Genomic DNA, 17,514 nt, shown 5'->3' on the forward strand with positions numbered 1-17,514 from the left:
TTGGAGGCAGCAGGGGAGAAGAGGGACTTGGCGGCCCCCAGGACAGGAAGACCATTAATAGGGTTCCCATGGACCCACGCAAGAACGAGGAACCAGAACAGCTGAAAAAAGGGAGCCATTCAGAGGCTGGTAAGTCATTGCAAGGGACCAAAGCACGGCCCATCCCATGGGAAGTGTTTGCAGCACAGGCAGTTGGGGAGATGGGCCCACTGGGAGAACACTGGGGCACAGCAAGGACAGCTGATCTACCCTCCAGTCAGTACAGGACCACTCAGAGGAGACTGGTCAGGAATGCAGAATTGCATGGGGTGCAGTTGGATGAACAAACTCAGTCCCAGATCAGAGATTCTACAGAACACAGGTCCACAGGGTCTCTGGAGAGCCAGAAGTGCCTATAAGGTCAACCATTAAACTCCGAGCCGCACAAAAAGCCTTCCCTAGGGAAACAGCAGCAAAGCAGCAATTTAAACAACCACACAGCCCAAGTTCTGGTTCCCACAGGAAGTTCCCCTGTGTTAGAAGCAAAGGACAAAAAATTAGTTCTGGCCCAGGTACACCACCAGCACCTTGGGGCCTGCCTGGGAATGGGAGGCTTGGATCTGGGGACCGGACACCACTCCCACTTCCAGGCAAACTGCAGCAGTGCCTCAGGGCCAGCCTAGGGACTTGAAGCATGGAGAAGAGGACTGGACCCCCCTCCCACAACCAGGCACACTGAGCCAGCACCTTGGGGCCTGCCCAGGGACCTGAGGCAAGGAGAAGGGGACCGGACCTCTCTCCCACAACCAGGCACACTGAGCCAGCACCTTGGGGCCCACCCAGGGACCTGGGGTATGGAGTTGGGAACCAGACCATCCTCCCACAACCAGGCACAACATGCCAGCACCTCAGAGCCCACCCAGGGACCTGGAACAAGGAGAAGAAGAATGGTCCTCTCTCCCACAACCAGGCACACTGAGCCAGCACATTGGGGCCCTGCCAGGGATCCAGGGTATAGAGTCAGGGACTTGACCACCCTCCCACAACCAGGCACAACGTGCCAGCACCTCAGAGCCCACCCAGGGAACCAGGGCATGGAGAAGGGGACTGGACCTCTCTCTCACAACCAGGCACACCAAGCCAGTGCCTCAGGGCCTTCCCACGGTCCCAGGGCATGGAGAAGGGGACCGGACCACCCTCCCACAACCAGGCACACCATGCCAGTGCCTTGGGCCCCACCCAGTGACCCGAGGCATGGATCCAGGAACCAGACCCTCCTCCCACAACAAGGCACACCATGCCAGTACCTCGGGGCCCACCCAGGGACCCAAGGCAAGGAGAAGGGGACTGGACCTCTCTCCCACAACCAGGGACATTGTGCCAGCACCTTGGGGCCTGCCCAGCCCAAAGGCATGCAGAAGGGAACTGGACCCTCCTCCCACACCAGGCACAAAATGCCAGCACCTCGAGGCCCACCTGGGTACCCAAGGCATGGAGAAGGGTACCGGACCCTCCTCCCACAACCAGGCACACTGCGCCAGTACCTTGGGGCTTGCCTAGGGACCTGGGACATGGAGAAGGAGACTGGACCCCTCTCCCACAACCAGGAACATGGTGCCAGCACGTTGGGGCCTGCCCAGGGACCAGAGGCATGGAAAATGGGACCAAACACACCCCACAACCAGGCATACCTCCAGTACCAAGGAGCATGCCAAAAACAGCACCTGCACGTGGGTGGCCCACCTCAGCCACCACAACAACCATGGGTGCTGCAAAAGTGGCTAGACACCACAACCACCACACAGATGGTCTGCCAACCTCAGGAGTGCATTGACACAAGGAGAGTCACTGGCAGAGACAAAGAAAAGAAGAGAATGTCTCTCTCCACAAAACCCATTTCAGAGCAACAGAAGAAGCATCTGCTCTATGATAATATTGGCGGACCTGATCACATCTCTCAGCATGGGACAGATCATCTAGGCAACAAGTTAACAGAGTAACCATTATTCTTTCAGAAAGAGAGAAGAAATCTAGGGCAATTAGAGAGGGGAGGGGGAGGGAATGGGGGAGCCAGTTCCCATAATAAATCTCTCCTCTTATATCTATCTATCTATCTATCTATCTATCTATCTATCTATCTATCTATCTATCTATCTATCTGTCTGTCTGTCTGTCTGTCTGTCTGTCTGTCTGTCTGTCTGTCTGTCTGTCTATCTATACCCTATTGGTCTGATTCTCTGGAGAATCTTGAGTAATGCAATGGCTATGTGATCAACTTGGTGTACTTTTAGATTCACTTCTTTTTGGTTTTTTAGAAATGGCTTCTTTCTCTCTTCTTACTTTCCAACACGCTCTACCTCATCCAAGCAGAACTGCTCTTTCTCAGGCCACCAGTAGCCTCCTCCTTGCTGAATTCAGCCAACACTTTCCTGATGCAGATCAAAGAACATTTGGCTCTCGATCTTTCTCTCCGCGAACCCTTCTCTCTCTTGCCTGTGGTGAGCCTTCCTGCCCTGGTTCTCCTTCCCCCTCTGTCACTACTTTCTTTTCCCAGATCCCCTGCTGCCTCCTGGTCCTGAAGGACTGTAGTTCCTCAGGACTTTGTCTTGGAAACTTCTCACTGCCCGACCTTCTCTGCTGACGTGATCTCAGGCTTCCCGTCCTACCATCTACATGTTCACCTCCACTGGGGACCTGTCACCCACACCCATTGCTGAGCTTCACAATCACACATTCAAATCCCTACCCAGTATCTCCTTTTGTATTTCTCCTGGGTAAATTTAACATTTCTAAACTGAAATTTGAATTTTCCCCTTCAGAGCTTTTCCTTCTCTAATCTTCTCATTCTTATTAAATAACCCTCCTATCTGCATAGTTATTTAGCCAGAAATCTGTCTTCCTTGCTAATTCCTTCTCTCCTCTCATGCAATTTATTAGCAAGTCCTATTGTTTTTATCTACAAAACATATCTGGAACTCATCCTTTTTTTTCTTGCTGCTACTGTTACTATCTCAGTTCAAGTCCACCTTACCTGAAACATGCCAACAGGCTTCTTAATTGGCTTCTTCCATTCTTGTCCACAATTCCATTTCCATCAAAAACTTAACTCAGATGATGTTACTTCTCCGGTTAAGTCTCATTATCACAAATTAAAACTCCTTGCTATGGTTACTAGGCTTTACATGATCTGCCCCTGTGTCCCTTTACCTCATCTTGTACCTCCCATCCCCCTCTCTCACTAAGATGGAGATTTATTCTCCAACAGTTCAATCTCTATTCTTCCTCATAGTTCTTACATATGCTCTTCTCTCTGGTATTTCTTCACCTCTTGTCATCCTTCTGGTCAGTCTCAGCTTAAATTGCCTCTCGCTCAAAAAGGCCTCCCTGCCCACACCAGGCCTCCAGTTTAATGTAGGTAGGCACCGCATGCCTTATCATGGTTAGTACACATATTTGTTTGTCTAGTGTCTATCTCCCCTATTAGACGGTAAGCATCTTGGGAGTAGAACCCATTTTGGTCTTGTTCATTGGCACAATGGCTAGCACATGATAGGTGCTAAATAAATATGTGTTGGCTGTTGAATAAAATTGAAAAGTTTTTTTTTTCTAAGTTCAGTTATCCATATCAGACTTCTCTACAAATGTCATATTCAGTGGATATCAGCTATGCTCAATAAAGTAAAGCAAATTCTGAATGCAGTACCTGTGACATAGTATATAGGCTCCGTAAAGGACAAGTGTATTAATTAGGATGATTAGGGGAAATATATGAGCTTTCTTATTTCTTACAGAGTTTTTATTTAGTCCCTTGTGTGGTTGCATAGCTTCCTATGACTTTAGAAACAAAAACTCCTCCTATTTAGTAAGAATTTGAGTCTTTCACATACATTCTTTTGTGTGCTCTTCTTAACCACGCTCTGTGGCAGCTACTGTTATCTCCATTTCACAGAGGGAGAAGATGAGGCTTGGAAAGATTAAGCAACAAGGTTGGAATCTCCCAGCTAATCAGAGACAGAGCTGGGCTTAAAGCCCATTCTTTGGATTCCAGTGCTAGTTTTGTTCATTCCACTATGCAAATTAATCTCAAAATGAGGAGTGGAAGGGAAAGTACCAATGTTTTCCTAAAATGCAGCCACATTTTGTTGCTGACTCTTCTAGTGAAACTTTTGTTTCTCAAATACTAAAACTAATAACTATGAACAAATATTGTTCCTTCAGTATTGCTCTTTCTTCATCTGTGATAGCACTATGCATTTCTCTTTGTAAACAAGACTTTAAAGAATTTACTTCTAATTGTTTTAGTCTATAGGCACGTCTTACTTTAAGGAAAACGTATTTTACCTGCAGATTTTAGTGTTTCAAAGTATATAGACTAAAAAGTTAAAAGTTCTTAAATCTCACTTTAAAGGATGTTTTCGTCATAAAAACACAACATAGAATTTCTTTAAATAATGAAATCCCCCCAGCACATTTAAGGCAATTATTCAATTCAATGTACACAATTTCCAGAACACATAAAACACGATGCCTGTAATCCATAGCCTGGCAGCAAAATCTGTTTCTCATGTTTCTCAATCTGAATGTGTACGTTTTTAACCTTACAAACTTGTAATGAATTTGCTGGATTAATGCCTTTGCTATATCGTCAGTCTATAATAAGGGTCTGCTTCTTGGCAGAATCATTAAGTTAAGGATTACATTCTAACCATGAGGAAACACAGATTTCCCCCGAGTCGGCATTCTTCCTTTCCAAAAAGTTGCTTAGAGTGGTGCTTAAAGGATAATTCTAGCTTGCTAAATTTAGGATGTGGAAAAAGTCCAAAACAAGAATATTCCGTGGGTAATTGTGCAAGCATTGTTAGTTCGTGCAGTAAGGGGAGGGTGTGCCACAGTCCTGATGGGTTTCTATGTCTCCCTCTTTCTTTTTACATTGACATACAACATATAATTCGCAAGTTTAAAAGTTAACTGAGGCAATGAAGAACTCTACCACTATCACCACATTTTAAATATGAAATGATTTCATACCTAAGTTATCCTACTATTCTGAAGCCAGAGCTACACTTCAAAATTTATCAGCAAGTTATCTGCTTATTTTCATATTCAAGGCAGGTTCTGGTCATCCTCAGTTCACTTGCAAAAAGAGAACCTAACTGTAAAAGTTCATATGAGAAGTGTACTGGCATCTGGAGATTGCTTTGAAATGCATTTAAAAAACCCACATTGATTATGGATAGATTTGTGATAAAGTAAATATAAAAAAAATGTTCATGATAGAATTCTGGTGGTTCACTCTGCAACTCTTCCTCTTGCAAAGGATGGAGGTGGCAGGTCCCAAGATTAGTGGGGACGAATACCTCAGCTCTCAGGTAGCACCACAGAGGTAGCACCACAAGCTGGGCCCTGGACACTTCAGTAAGCTTCCCACCCTCCAAATTGAGCACCAAGGATGTTAGACGGGCTGTGGGGCAGAGGACAGACAGCTCAGTGGTTACATAGTAGGTGCAGAGGGAGGGCTGGGAGTGTTAATCTTGTACGACTCTGAGACTCATGAATACTTCTGGAAGGAAAAATAGCACCACAGACAGAGTATGGAACTCCCATTGTCTCAGAAGGTGCATGGCTCAGGGTCAAAGGCAACTTAAAAATAAAACAATAATTTCTAGAAGGTCTGAGTATGTGGTGGCGATTCATGCTCACAACATAATACCAAAGACTACCACTAAATTGCTTGCCCCTTGGTCTTAATCCCTCCAGATTTAAGATACTCTAGTTACTTTCTCATGGCACTTTTTTGTAGCTCCTGTGTTTTTCTGCAGACATAAAATGAAATGTGAGTAAAATAATCTAAAGAAATTTGGTCAATACTGAAAAAGGAAGAGAGGATGACTACCTGGCACATTGCAATTGTGCTATTGCATTTTGGATTTGTTTAGATTTTTCCCAACTTATGCTCAACCTGACATCCACTATGCTTCCAGATCAATTTCTCCCACACTTAAACAAGTCTATTTTTTTCCTTCATTTGGATTTGAATGTATGGGACTCCCTCACATTGCATCATTCCTTTAATGTATCAAAGTCATCATTAATTCTCTTCCTATCTTTGAGGATATCAGCTACTTTCTTGAGACATAATGGACATATATAATATTAAACATTTAGAAACTCAGAGCTGGTCCCTGTGGAGACTTACACCATCCTTTGGGTCTAATTACCCTTACTAATTTGTGTATCTTTTAAACCATTCATGACAATTGTGGCCCATCAGGAGGGTTCTGCAATGGCTTGGTGCTCTCAACAATATCAAAGAATAAGCTGGGATGAAGGAAAAAAGGTTAAGAAAGGAAGAGGGAGAAAAAAGGAATGGAAGAGGAAAGATGGATAACAAAAATGTGCTGATGGATAGCACTGAGGGAGAGGTGATGAAGACCGGGGACAGCACCCCGAAGCCATCAGAAACACCTTCGACTGCCTCCTGCTGCTGTATTCCCTTGCTCTGTGGCGCACACACCCTGGTGTCTTGTTGAGACTACCATATAGGAACAGAATCAGAAGCCATGCCAAAGCACAAAGCTGACATCAGTCATGTCCTCCCTGTCTACATAGTCTGTCAGTTTATCAGAGAAGAAATTAAATGGGCATTTTGTAAAAAGGATCAGTAGGAATCAAATGCTGTTGATTGTCTGAGGTGTGGTAAGCAGCTTGATTTTTTTCCTTAAATGGCATTTACATCACTGCTCAGTTTGTCCTTCTTGTCTGCAGTTTGAACACATCTGTCCCTCAGAACCTGTGAATATGGTTTCAACAGAAGATTCACCTGTGAGTGAGTGACATGGTCAGGGACATGCAAAACGTTACTCTGACAACTAGCGAGATGAAAGCAGGGGGTAGAATGGGGGAGAAGGCAGAACGGGAGGGCACACTTCTTCAAGACACTCATCATCCCAGTCTGTCACAGTCAGTGATTGTCAAACTCTGCCTGATAGGAGTGCTGAATTTTTCGTTCCCACTCCAATTCCCCATCACATAAGTGGTGGTTCCACATAAGTTTCTTTAAAACGAGTAATCCCTTGTGGAGTTACAAGAAACAAAACCAAACAAACAAAAACCTCCACCACCCATGGCCCTAGATAATGGCAAACACATGAACCATTTGACAATTCTCTGGGGGTTTCATCTTTCCTGACTGCATCAGCCCAAGAGGTGACAGCACCTGGTATTTCTTGGGCATCCTCATGGAGAACAATGTGCTTCTGAAGCTATGTGGGGCAGCGACACCAACGTTGAACTTAGATCCATGCAATCTGGGCTTGTGCCTTGGCTCTGATGCTTATTACCTGTGTAATTATGGGTAAGCCTTTTGCTTTTCTCTACTTCTTTTCCTAATCCAAAACTCAGAGAGGTATATACAGAGAAGAAAGCAAAATGCATTTTGTGAAAGAACTTGGTAGGGAAATGCTCATTATCTTTTGACTGACTGAATGGTATTTGTTTGCCAGAGATCAGATCATTGAAGTCGGAATCCTGGCATGTACAATTATCACCCAGTTTCCTTCAGTTATTTTACCCTTTGAAACATGTTCAGGCTGGTGGCTTAGCTCAGTCAGTTAGAGCATGATGCTGATAACACCAAGGCCCAGGCTTCAATCCCTGTACTGGCCAGCCTCCAAAAAAGAATACATAAATAATAAACAAACAAAGAAATAAATGAAACATATTCAGGGTACAAATTCTTCTGCAGTAATGAGAATAGTACTAAGTAAACTTGTAATATTATGATATATATTTTAAAATTTTTATTCATGATTCCTGATTTGTTCTAACCTTTCTCCACCTTTCTGTCTTGGAGCTGGCAATATAGAAATTCACTGACCTGACTTGTCTGATCATAGTTCATAAGAACTCATTTGAAGAGGGGCTCTGCCCCATACCCAAGAAGAAGGAAGGCTGCACAGAGAGGCTGAGAAGAATCTGAACAGACAGGCCTTGCTGGGTGTCCCCACTTGGTGTATTGGCATTAGATCAGACCCTTTTTTACCAGTCACATTCCTACATGGTTGTCCATGCTTCAATCACATCTACATAATGAAGCTTTCATAAAAACCCAGGAGCACAGGATTTGAGGAATTCCAGACAGCTGAACAACCTGAAGGTTCCTGGAGGGTGGTGTGCCTGAGAAGGGCTTGGAAGCTCCACATCCCTTACCCCATACCTCACCTGATGCATCTCTTTATCTGTATCCTTTACATGAGTAAGTGTTTTCCTGAATTCTGTGAGCTGCTCAAGGAAATTAATTGAGCCTAAAGAGGGAGGGTGTGTTCATGGGAAACCCAATTTATGGCTGGTCAGTCAGAAGTTCCAGAAACCCAGGCTCACAAATGGCATCTGAAGTGGGGGACAGCCTTGGGGACTGAACCCTCAACCTGTAGGATCTGATTTAATCTCCAGGTAGATGGTGTCAGAATTGAATTGGAGGACACCCAGCTGGTGTCCTCTGCAGAACTGCTTGGTGTGTGGGGAAAAATCCCATATACTTGGTCACAGAAATCTTCTGTGTTGATGATTGTGCTGAGAAAAAACAGTTTGTGTTTTTTCTGACTCATTTGGTGTCAGAAGTGGGATTGGCTACACCAGCCCTTATCCACAGAAACATGTGGTTTGGGAAGAAAAAGGATACCCTGATGGAGTATGAGGAACCTCTGATTCCTGGGTGGTTACATGGTCACCCATGGTATGGGACCACAGCTATGTTGCAATCAGTTACTGAAGGAAAAAGTTACCAGTGGAATTTAGAGATGGATTCAATGCCCAGGGAGTTGGCTCACTGGATGCATAAGAAAATGCAAACTAAGAAGAAAAAAGAGAACTATCCAATCCCTAGGTTATTATCTGTAATAGCTAAAATGAAAAGAAAAGAGAGTAGTGGGTTAGACCTTGATGCTAAACCAACCTCAGATTTCAGTCAGTCTGAGCTTCAGGCACTAGCCTCAAAGCTGTCTTCCAAGGGAAAGGTTATTCAGGAACAACAGGAAATACCTCTAAGACCTATGGTTACCAAGAAGGTAGTCTAAGTGGGGGGAGGTGAAACCAAGTAACTATTGAAACTACAGGGTATGATGTGAAGGAACTGTTGCATTTCATGGATTGGTATGATCAGCTCCCCTTTACTAAAATGGATTGTGAGAGTAACTAATTTAGGATCAGTATCTTTGGTTTTAAATGCTGTAGAGTGGGGGGATATGTTTGGGTTGATGAAGGACCCACAACTTGCTATGGAACAAGCACAAATGGCTGTGATCCAGACACACAGGAGGTTATTCCCAAGGGAACAGCCAGCCTGGTGAAGTGGATAAAAGGCACTGTAAGGTCTGTTTACCTTGAGAAGGAGGACTGCCTAAGTCCTCCTATAAATGTCAAGTGGAGCACTCCAGAAGAAGCAGCGATACGCTTCATATGCAAGCCCTGAGGGACTGGCTTTATAATGACCCAGATGTTCACCCTTTGAATATGCCCTTTACTCAGGTTATGGCAAATGCTATGATGAAGGGGGCCCCTTGAGCCTGGGTACCCCATGTGAGATTACTGCTGCAAAACCAAAAGAGTTAAAGAAGCCTTATCAAATTTGTTGTCTCAGCTTGCCCTCATGGGTCTTACAGATACTAACAAAAAACATTGGGTTAATTAACCAGAGAATGAGGAAAAGCAGAGGGGAGTCAAAAGACTCATCCCAGGGGGGCCGGTCTGTGGCTCACTCGGGAGAGTGTGGTGCTGATAACACCAAGTCAAGGGTTAAGATCCCCTTACCAGTCATCTTTAAAAAAAAAAAGACTCATCCCAGGAAGGTGGAAATTTTAGATAGTTATGAAAATGGTCAGGGGGTGGAGAAGAAAACATTGATAAAGGTGAAACTAAGAGAGATTAAAAGGGGGAGAGTCATGGGTCCCAGTAGGATAGAAACCTTTAGATGGCTATTAAGAAATGGGACGAATAAAATGGAAATTGAAGGAGGTAAAACGAAGGTCTTAATACAACACTGTAAAAGGTGGGTAGGACGAAGTGAGCCCCTGCTGGTCATTAAAGGGTTCCAAACAAGTTTGCAGTGTTCACCCCAGTCTGGACAAATTAGAAAAGTCAGGAGGCAGAGAGTACAATGAGAAATCTGATCCAAAATGTCTTGGGGCAATGCTGAGGCAGGTTAATCAAGATAAAGATGGGCAAAAGGGCCAGGGTGTCTTGGCTCAACCCCCTGCTGGAGATCCAAGACCTTTTGCGCAAGAGAGGGTAAAATGGCCAGGGGGTGGGGAAGAAACTTTCCTGGGGCTCCTTGACACGGAAGCTCAATGCACGGTGATTCCAAAACTTGTTGATAAAATCCCCGTGGAGGCTACAGTTAGGAAGTTAAGGAATGATTGATTGAAAGTTTATAGAACAGCTTCATGTGAAGTAGTTGTGACTCTTTTACCTGGTTGTATTATGGAGATGGACATTGTATCTGACTGGCGAATGTTTCCCCTACCTAGTACTGTGAAAAAGAAGACATATATATACACTGTTTTAACAATATTCATTGGTCTTGCTAAATGGGAACCAGTAACACTGCCTGAGGCTACAGTGTAGAATAGAAACTGGAATGCTGGTAGGAAAAATTTTCTCTGCGATAGCCCTGTGAGGAGCCTAGGCTGGAGCTTATGGAAAAAACCTGTGAGCACCTCCCAGCAACGACTACTGGGACTTTGGATTAGAGAATTTAAGTGGTTTGTACAGGATCATGCTACCTGGGGAATGCAAGGAGGAAATACAAGCACGGAGCTTCTTTTTTCCTAGGACCGACTCTGAAACCAAAAGCTACTGGGTTTGTAGATGGTAGTTGCAAGGTGAATGCACAACATACTATTTGGAAAGACACCACTCCGATCAAATTAGGTAAAAACAAAGCAGCTTAGAGGGCCGAATTGCAGTTTGTTTTTCTAGCAGTGATGGAAGAATTGAACGGTGGTAAAAGTGCCTATGTCTGGGTATTTACTGACTCATTGGCAGTGGGCAATAGCCTGGCCGTAAGGTCAGGAAGAAGGGCGATGGAAACCTGGCCTTTTAAAGGGATGCCCATATGGGGCACAGCCCTATGAAAACTTGAGGGGTGCACTGAAGTAGGACATGTTAATGTCTATCAGAAGAGCCCCCTTCTGTATTTGAAAGGTGACTGGAAATGACAAGCAGATATCCCTGTGTGCACCCTTGAGGTGGTCACCTGGGTCCATAAAATGTGCGGACGTGGGGGTCCTGCAGCAGTGCAGTGATGGACTAGAGCTAGACATGTTCCTCTTGAATAGACCCCCATATTCACACATTTTATGGACCCAGGTAGCCACCTCAAGGGTGCACACAGGGATATCTGCTCAGGCACATCATGACAAAGAGAACTGTCCTGTTTGTCAACTAGAGAGAGATACTGCCGATGGCTATGGGCCAGGTCCACTGGTGGGAAGTCTCTGAACACAGCTGTCAAGTGATACTGATGCTGGTAGCCTTGAGGGGCAACAATGGGTCCTGACAGCTATAGACACTGACTCCGTATTGGGCTTTGCTGACCTGTTGGAAGATGCAAATTCTCTGAATGCTAGAAAAACCAGAACCAGAGATATTGCATGGTTTTGGACAGCCAAGTGTAATTTTTTCAGACCAAGGAACACACTGCACAACCCATAATGTTCAGCAATGGGCAGACAGGGATCCTCAGAATAATAGTTTGATAGTGAAGTGGGATGGGCAATTAAGACACTGGTTGCCTAAAACGGGAGGAGATAAAGGCATGAAGGGTTGGCTTACCCACCTTCACAAGTGTGTGCTCACACAGCATGAGTGGGACTACAGGTATGTCCCCACTAGATATTCCTGGTTTCCTGATATATCTGTGGAAAAGAGGGTGTTGGACAATGCTGGTATGACTCTGTGATTGTTGCCAAGGGAGGAGTACAACAGCTTAAGGACTATAATTCTTTTCTTCCCCATATCACCTCAATATCCCCCTCCCCACATGTAGTAGTCACAGGATCAAGTCTCGCAACTACAGGTGTTGGAAGCAGGGATGACTTCTAAGCAAGACACTTTAACTATGTCTTATAATCATTATGTCAGAGTTCCTAATGGCCTGATGGGGGTGGGTTGTGCCGTCACCCCATCTGGCAGAGTTAGAGTTAACAGGAATGCAGCTGTATTGCCTGGTGGCAGGTGCAGCCCACTAGTTCTGCACCTGTGTAGCATTATCCTATATGACTGGGTGTGGGTGGAGGGGGAGGCACTTGCTAGACTAATTACTACTACCTGCAATCTAGACACAAGTAGTGACCAAACCTAATGCCCCTTCCAAAGGTGCAAAAGGCTGGGTATGAATGGAGAAATGGAGTAACAGTAGCTGAGGGTAAATAAATAAATAACTGGGTTATGTAATGAGGGAAATTTAGTATTACATTGTAGTGGATTGAATTATGTGTCCCCCCAAACTCCCTGAAGCTTGAATTGTGTCCACCAAGTTTTATGTATTAGAAACTTAGCCCCCACTGTGACTGTTAAGAGGGTGGGAAATCCTATTACGGTAATTGAAAGGTGGAGCCTTGAAGAGGTAATTGGATTGCAGAACCCTGCAGTAGTGAATTGATTAAAAATGGTCGTCAAGGGCATGGTTCTGAGGGCTTTAAAAGGAGAGGAGAGTCTGTCTCTCTCTCTGCTCTCTCTGCTTCCACCATCTTCCAACGTGAGACCCCTGGGTCACTGTCGCCACCAACAGATGGACTTTGGACTTCCCAGCCTCAGAAACTGTAAGCAATAAATTTTATTTTCTTTATAAATCACCCAGTAGGTATTTTGTTGTAAGCAACAAAAACGGACTGATACAGAAAATTGGTACCAGAGAATAGGGGTGTCGCTTATAACAGATACTTGAAAATGCGGAAGCAGCTTTGGAACTGGGTGATGGGCAAAGGCTGGAAGAATTTGGAGAACTCAGAGGAAGACAAAAAGATGAGGGAAAGTTTGGAATGTCTTAGAGACTGGTTACGTGATGATGAGCAGAATGCTGACAGAAACATGGACTGTAAAGACCATTCTGAGGAGGTCTCAGATAGAAATAAAAAGGAGTTTTTCAGACACTGGGGCAAAGATCACCCTTGCTGTGAACTGGCAAGGAACTTGGCTGCATTGTGTCCATGCCCTAGGACTTTGTGGAAGTTGGAACTTAAGAGTTGTGAACCAGAGTGTTTGGTGGGAGAAATTTCTAAGCAGCAAAGCATTAAGGAAGCTGCATGGCTACTTGCAAGAGCCTACGCTGAGTTATGGTGGCAAAGGCAGGACATAAAGCCAGAATTTAAAAGGGAAGCAGAGCATAAAGTTTTGGAAAATTTGCAGCCTGGCCATGTGGTAGCGACGCAGAGAGAATGCAATGGTGCAGCCCAACGACCATTAGCTAAGAAGATTAGTACAAAGGAAAGGGATTATCAAGAGAAGAAGAAAAAGGCCCTGAAGGCATTGCAGAAGCCTCTGGGGCCAACCCCTTCCATATCAGGCCTAAAGACCTAGGAGAGAACATGGTCATTGGGAACAGGCCTGAGGTGCCCTCCACGGGCTCAATGCCCAGGACCACCTTGAGAAGGTGCTTCCAGCACCAGCACCACAGCTGCTTTGGCTGCTCCAGTTGTGGCTAACTTGGCCCCAGGTTTGGCTGGACATGCAGCTTTGGAAAACACAAGCTGGAAGCCTTGGCAGCATCCATGTGGTGTTAGATCTGCAGACTTACAGAATACCAGAGCTGTGGAGGCTTGGGTGCCTCCACCCAGATTTCGAAGCATGTATGGAAAAGTTTGGGGGCCCAGGAAGAGATCTGTTGCAGGGTTGGAGTCACCGCAGACAACCATCACTAGAGCAATGCCGAGTGGAAACGTGGGGTCAGAGTTGCCACAGAGAAACCCCATCAGCGCCATGTCTAGTGAGCCATGAGAGCAGGACAGCCATGGAGATCCCAGACTTGTGGAGCTACCAAAGTGGAATGCCAGTCTGGGAGAGCTGAAGTGTGTTCTGAGACCAGGAAAGCCATAGGAGTGGAGCTGCCCAAGGACTTGGGGAACCAACCCCCACACCAGCATGAAGACAAGGCTGAACATGGAGTCAAGGTATCTGATTTGCCAGCTTTGAGATTTAATGCCTGCCCTGCTGGGTTTCAGACTTGTTTAAGACCTGTTACCCCTTTCTTTAAGCTTATTTCTTCCTTTTGGAATGGGTATATGTACCCTATGCTTGTCCCACCATTGTATCTTGGAAGTACATAACTTACATTTGTAAGAACCCAAATGCCCCAAGGGATCACACCCTGATCCTTCTCAGCCACACCCACCCCAAGCCCCATGCGGTATGCTAAGTAGGGATTGTATTTTAAGCCAATCAGCCTTCCCTTAAAGCCCTATATATATATATATATATGTGTGCCGCCTAATAAATGAGCCCTCTCCGGTGGATGGCCAACTGGTGTCAACTCGTCCTTCCAACACTGATTTCACAGATGGGACTTTGAACTTTGAACTCTTGAGTTGAAACAAGTTAAGACTTTGGGGATGAAATGAATACATTTGCATGTGAAAAGGACATGAGTTTTGGGGGGTCAGGGGAGGAATGTAGTGGATTGAATTATGTGCCCCCAAAACTCCCTGAAGTTTGAATTCTGTCCCCCAAGTTTTATGTATTAGAAACTTGGCCCCCACTGTGACTGTTAAGAGTGTGGGAAATCCTATTACGTTAATTGAAAGGTGGAGCTTTGAAGAGGTGATTGGATTGTAGGACCTGCAGTAGTGAATGGATTAGAAATGGTGGTCAGGGGTGTGGTTCTGAGGGCTTTAAAAGAAGAGGAGGGTCTGTCTGTCTCTCTCTCTCTCTCTCTCTCTCTCTCTCTGCTCTCTCTGCTTCCACATCTTGCAATGTGAGACTCATGGGTCACTGTCACCACCACCAGGTGGACTTTGAACTTCTCAGACTCAGAAACTGCAAACAATAAATTTCATTTCTCTTCATATATGACCCAGTTCAGTGTACTTTGTTATAAGCAACAAAAATGGACTAATACATACATGAACACCTCAAAAGAGGCTCAGAGCAAGAGATGACAGTCTCTTAGCTCAGTTATACCAGATGCCCGAAAAGGAGAAGTTAAACGAGGGGTCTTCAAAAAGTTCATGGGAAGATTCACATTACTTTTTAACTCTATTTTTCCATGAACTTTTTGAAATACCTTCGTATATCTGCTGAGACCACTTTGCTTTTGAACCCTGACAAGATTGAATGAAAGCCTGCAAATCTGAGCTTCCTTGCCCTGGGAGACGTATTTACACAATATGATGAGGGACTGAGCTAATTATTATTGACTGAATGAGACTCTAGTACAACGCGCCAGTATCTTTTGAGTTGTCTATCCTTTTGCCACAAGTCATCAGTGTTTGAAAACCAGGGGTGGCCTGCGATATGATATGTACATTTTGATTTACATGCACAGTTCCTGGCTTGTTCTAATGTTCCCCCACCTTTCTGCCTTGGAGCTGATCATATGGAAATTCTCTGGCCTACCTTATCTGATTATAGGTCATAAGACCCCCATTTCAGGAGGAGTTCTGCCCCATACTCAGGGGGAAGGAATGCTGCACAGAGAGGCTGAGAAGAATCTGAGCAGAAAGGCCTTGCTGGGTGTCCCCACTCAGTGTACTAGCATTAGATCAGACCCTTTTTGTCCAATCACATTTTTACACAGTTGCCCATGCTTCAGACATGCCTATGTAATGAAGCTCCCATAAAAACCTAAGAGCACAGAATTTGGAGACCTTCTGGATAGAAGCAGAGGTTCCTGGAGGGTGGCACGCCTGGGGAGGGCATGGAAGCCCTGCCCCCTCCTCCGGTACCTCACCCTATGCATCTCTCCATCTGTATCCTATGTAATATCCTTTATAATAAACCGACAAATGTATGTGCTTCCCTGAGTTCTGGGAGCTGCTCAAGCCAGTTATTCCAGCCCAAAGAGGGAGGAGGAGGTTTTGGAAACTCCAATTTATAGCTGGTCAGGCCGAAGTTTCAGAAACCTAGGCTTGCAATTGGTACCTGAAATGTGGAGTGATCTTGGGGACTGAGCTCTCAACCTGTGGGCTCTACACAATCTCCAGGTACTAGTATCAGCATTGAATTGGAGGACAGCCAGCTGGTATCCTCTGCAGAATTGCTTGGTGTGTGGGGAAAATCCTTCACAGATTTGGTCACAGAAATCTTCTGTGTTGATGACTGTGCTGTGAGTTTGTTTTTCCTTTCCACTCAAAACTGTAGTTGCCCATGAATATTTCATGCACAGAGAAAATAACTGGCTTACCTCCCAAATGGTGTCTAGATTTTTCAAAAGGCCAATCTAAAGAAATTTCAAGATTCTCACTATATCAAATTCCAAGTTCCTGACCCTACACAGGATTTATCTCGTCTCCAGTCTTTCCCTGCTTGTACTTCATACTAACCACTTTGCAATCTGCCATCCAACAGGCTAGTTAATCCTTGTGTGACTTTGGTCATGCTACTCTCTCGAGACTCAGGCAGGCACCCTTGCTGTTGCTTCCATACCAGATGAGCTAAGGGTCTCTTTGCCATTAAACCTTGCTCACCCAAAATTCAGTGCTCACGGCACTATTTCAAAGCAAGGACTGTCCTCTCTCAGCACCTGGCACAGTACCTGGCACATGTAGCAGGTGCTCTAAAGGAACTGAACAGAGTAACAAGACCACACTAACAACTATGAAGTTCGGACATGGGCTCGGCTGCTGCCTATTCATATCTGATGAGCTAAACAATGTCCAGTTTTCCATTCTCTGAGCTCTGTAGTACCATCCTACCTACTGAAGCACAGAAATAATACAAGGCATTTTTTCTGTCACATTGACTTCAGGACGTTGATTTTCAAATTTGTGAACACGGACAATTTAGTGCAAACATTGGAGTGAGAATTATGCTAACACTGATGAATTCAATACTGATGAATCTTCCTTACGAGAAGGGGAAGACAGTGAGGCAGGCGACTGGAAGCCAACCTACTGGTCACCTGTTTCCCCCCCTGACCTCAGCAATGCCTACACCGTGAGGCTGCAGCAGGAGCTAGCGGGCAGGCTCTTCGTTCAGCTTAAGAAACACATTTTATTCCCCACATTAAAGCAAGCTGGTGATGCTACAGGAAGAAGCGGTACCTCAGCGAAGAAAGATCAGGCCCCGAAGGGTTGGCAGCAGCAAGCAGGGATGGTGCTTTAAGGAGGAACAGGGGTTCCTCTTAGAGCAAGAGGGAAAAAAGGTAGTGAGAACAGGAGCACTGCTAGGCAAAGGGCCCCAGCAATGCCGATGACTATACTAGAACTGCCAACTGCCCCAGCTGTACCTCGGGGATGTCCAACATGAGCACAGACTGTGCCAGCAGTCCCCATGGCACAATCGCAGTGGTGGGAGAGCACCTACTCTTGGAGCCTGGCACCTTGG

General features: G+C 45.2%; 1 protein-coding gene across 1 annotated transcript in view; it reads left to right on the forward strand.

The window, feature by feature from the left end:
* The window catches only part of LOC134361743 (sericin-1-like), a 30,965-nt gene that overhangs the window by 11,753 nt on the left and 1,698 nt on the right, over nucleotides 1-17,514 (forward strand). The window lies entirely within an intron of this gene.

Source organism: Cynocephalus volans, chromosome 13 (assembly GCF_027409185.1).
Source record: "Cynocephalus volans isolate mCynVol1 chromosome 13, mCynVol1.pri, whole genome shotgun sequence".
NCBI lineage: Eukaryota > Metazoa > Chordata > Mammalia > Dermoptera > Cynocephalidae > Cynocephalus > Cynocephalus volans.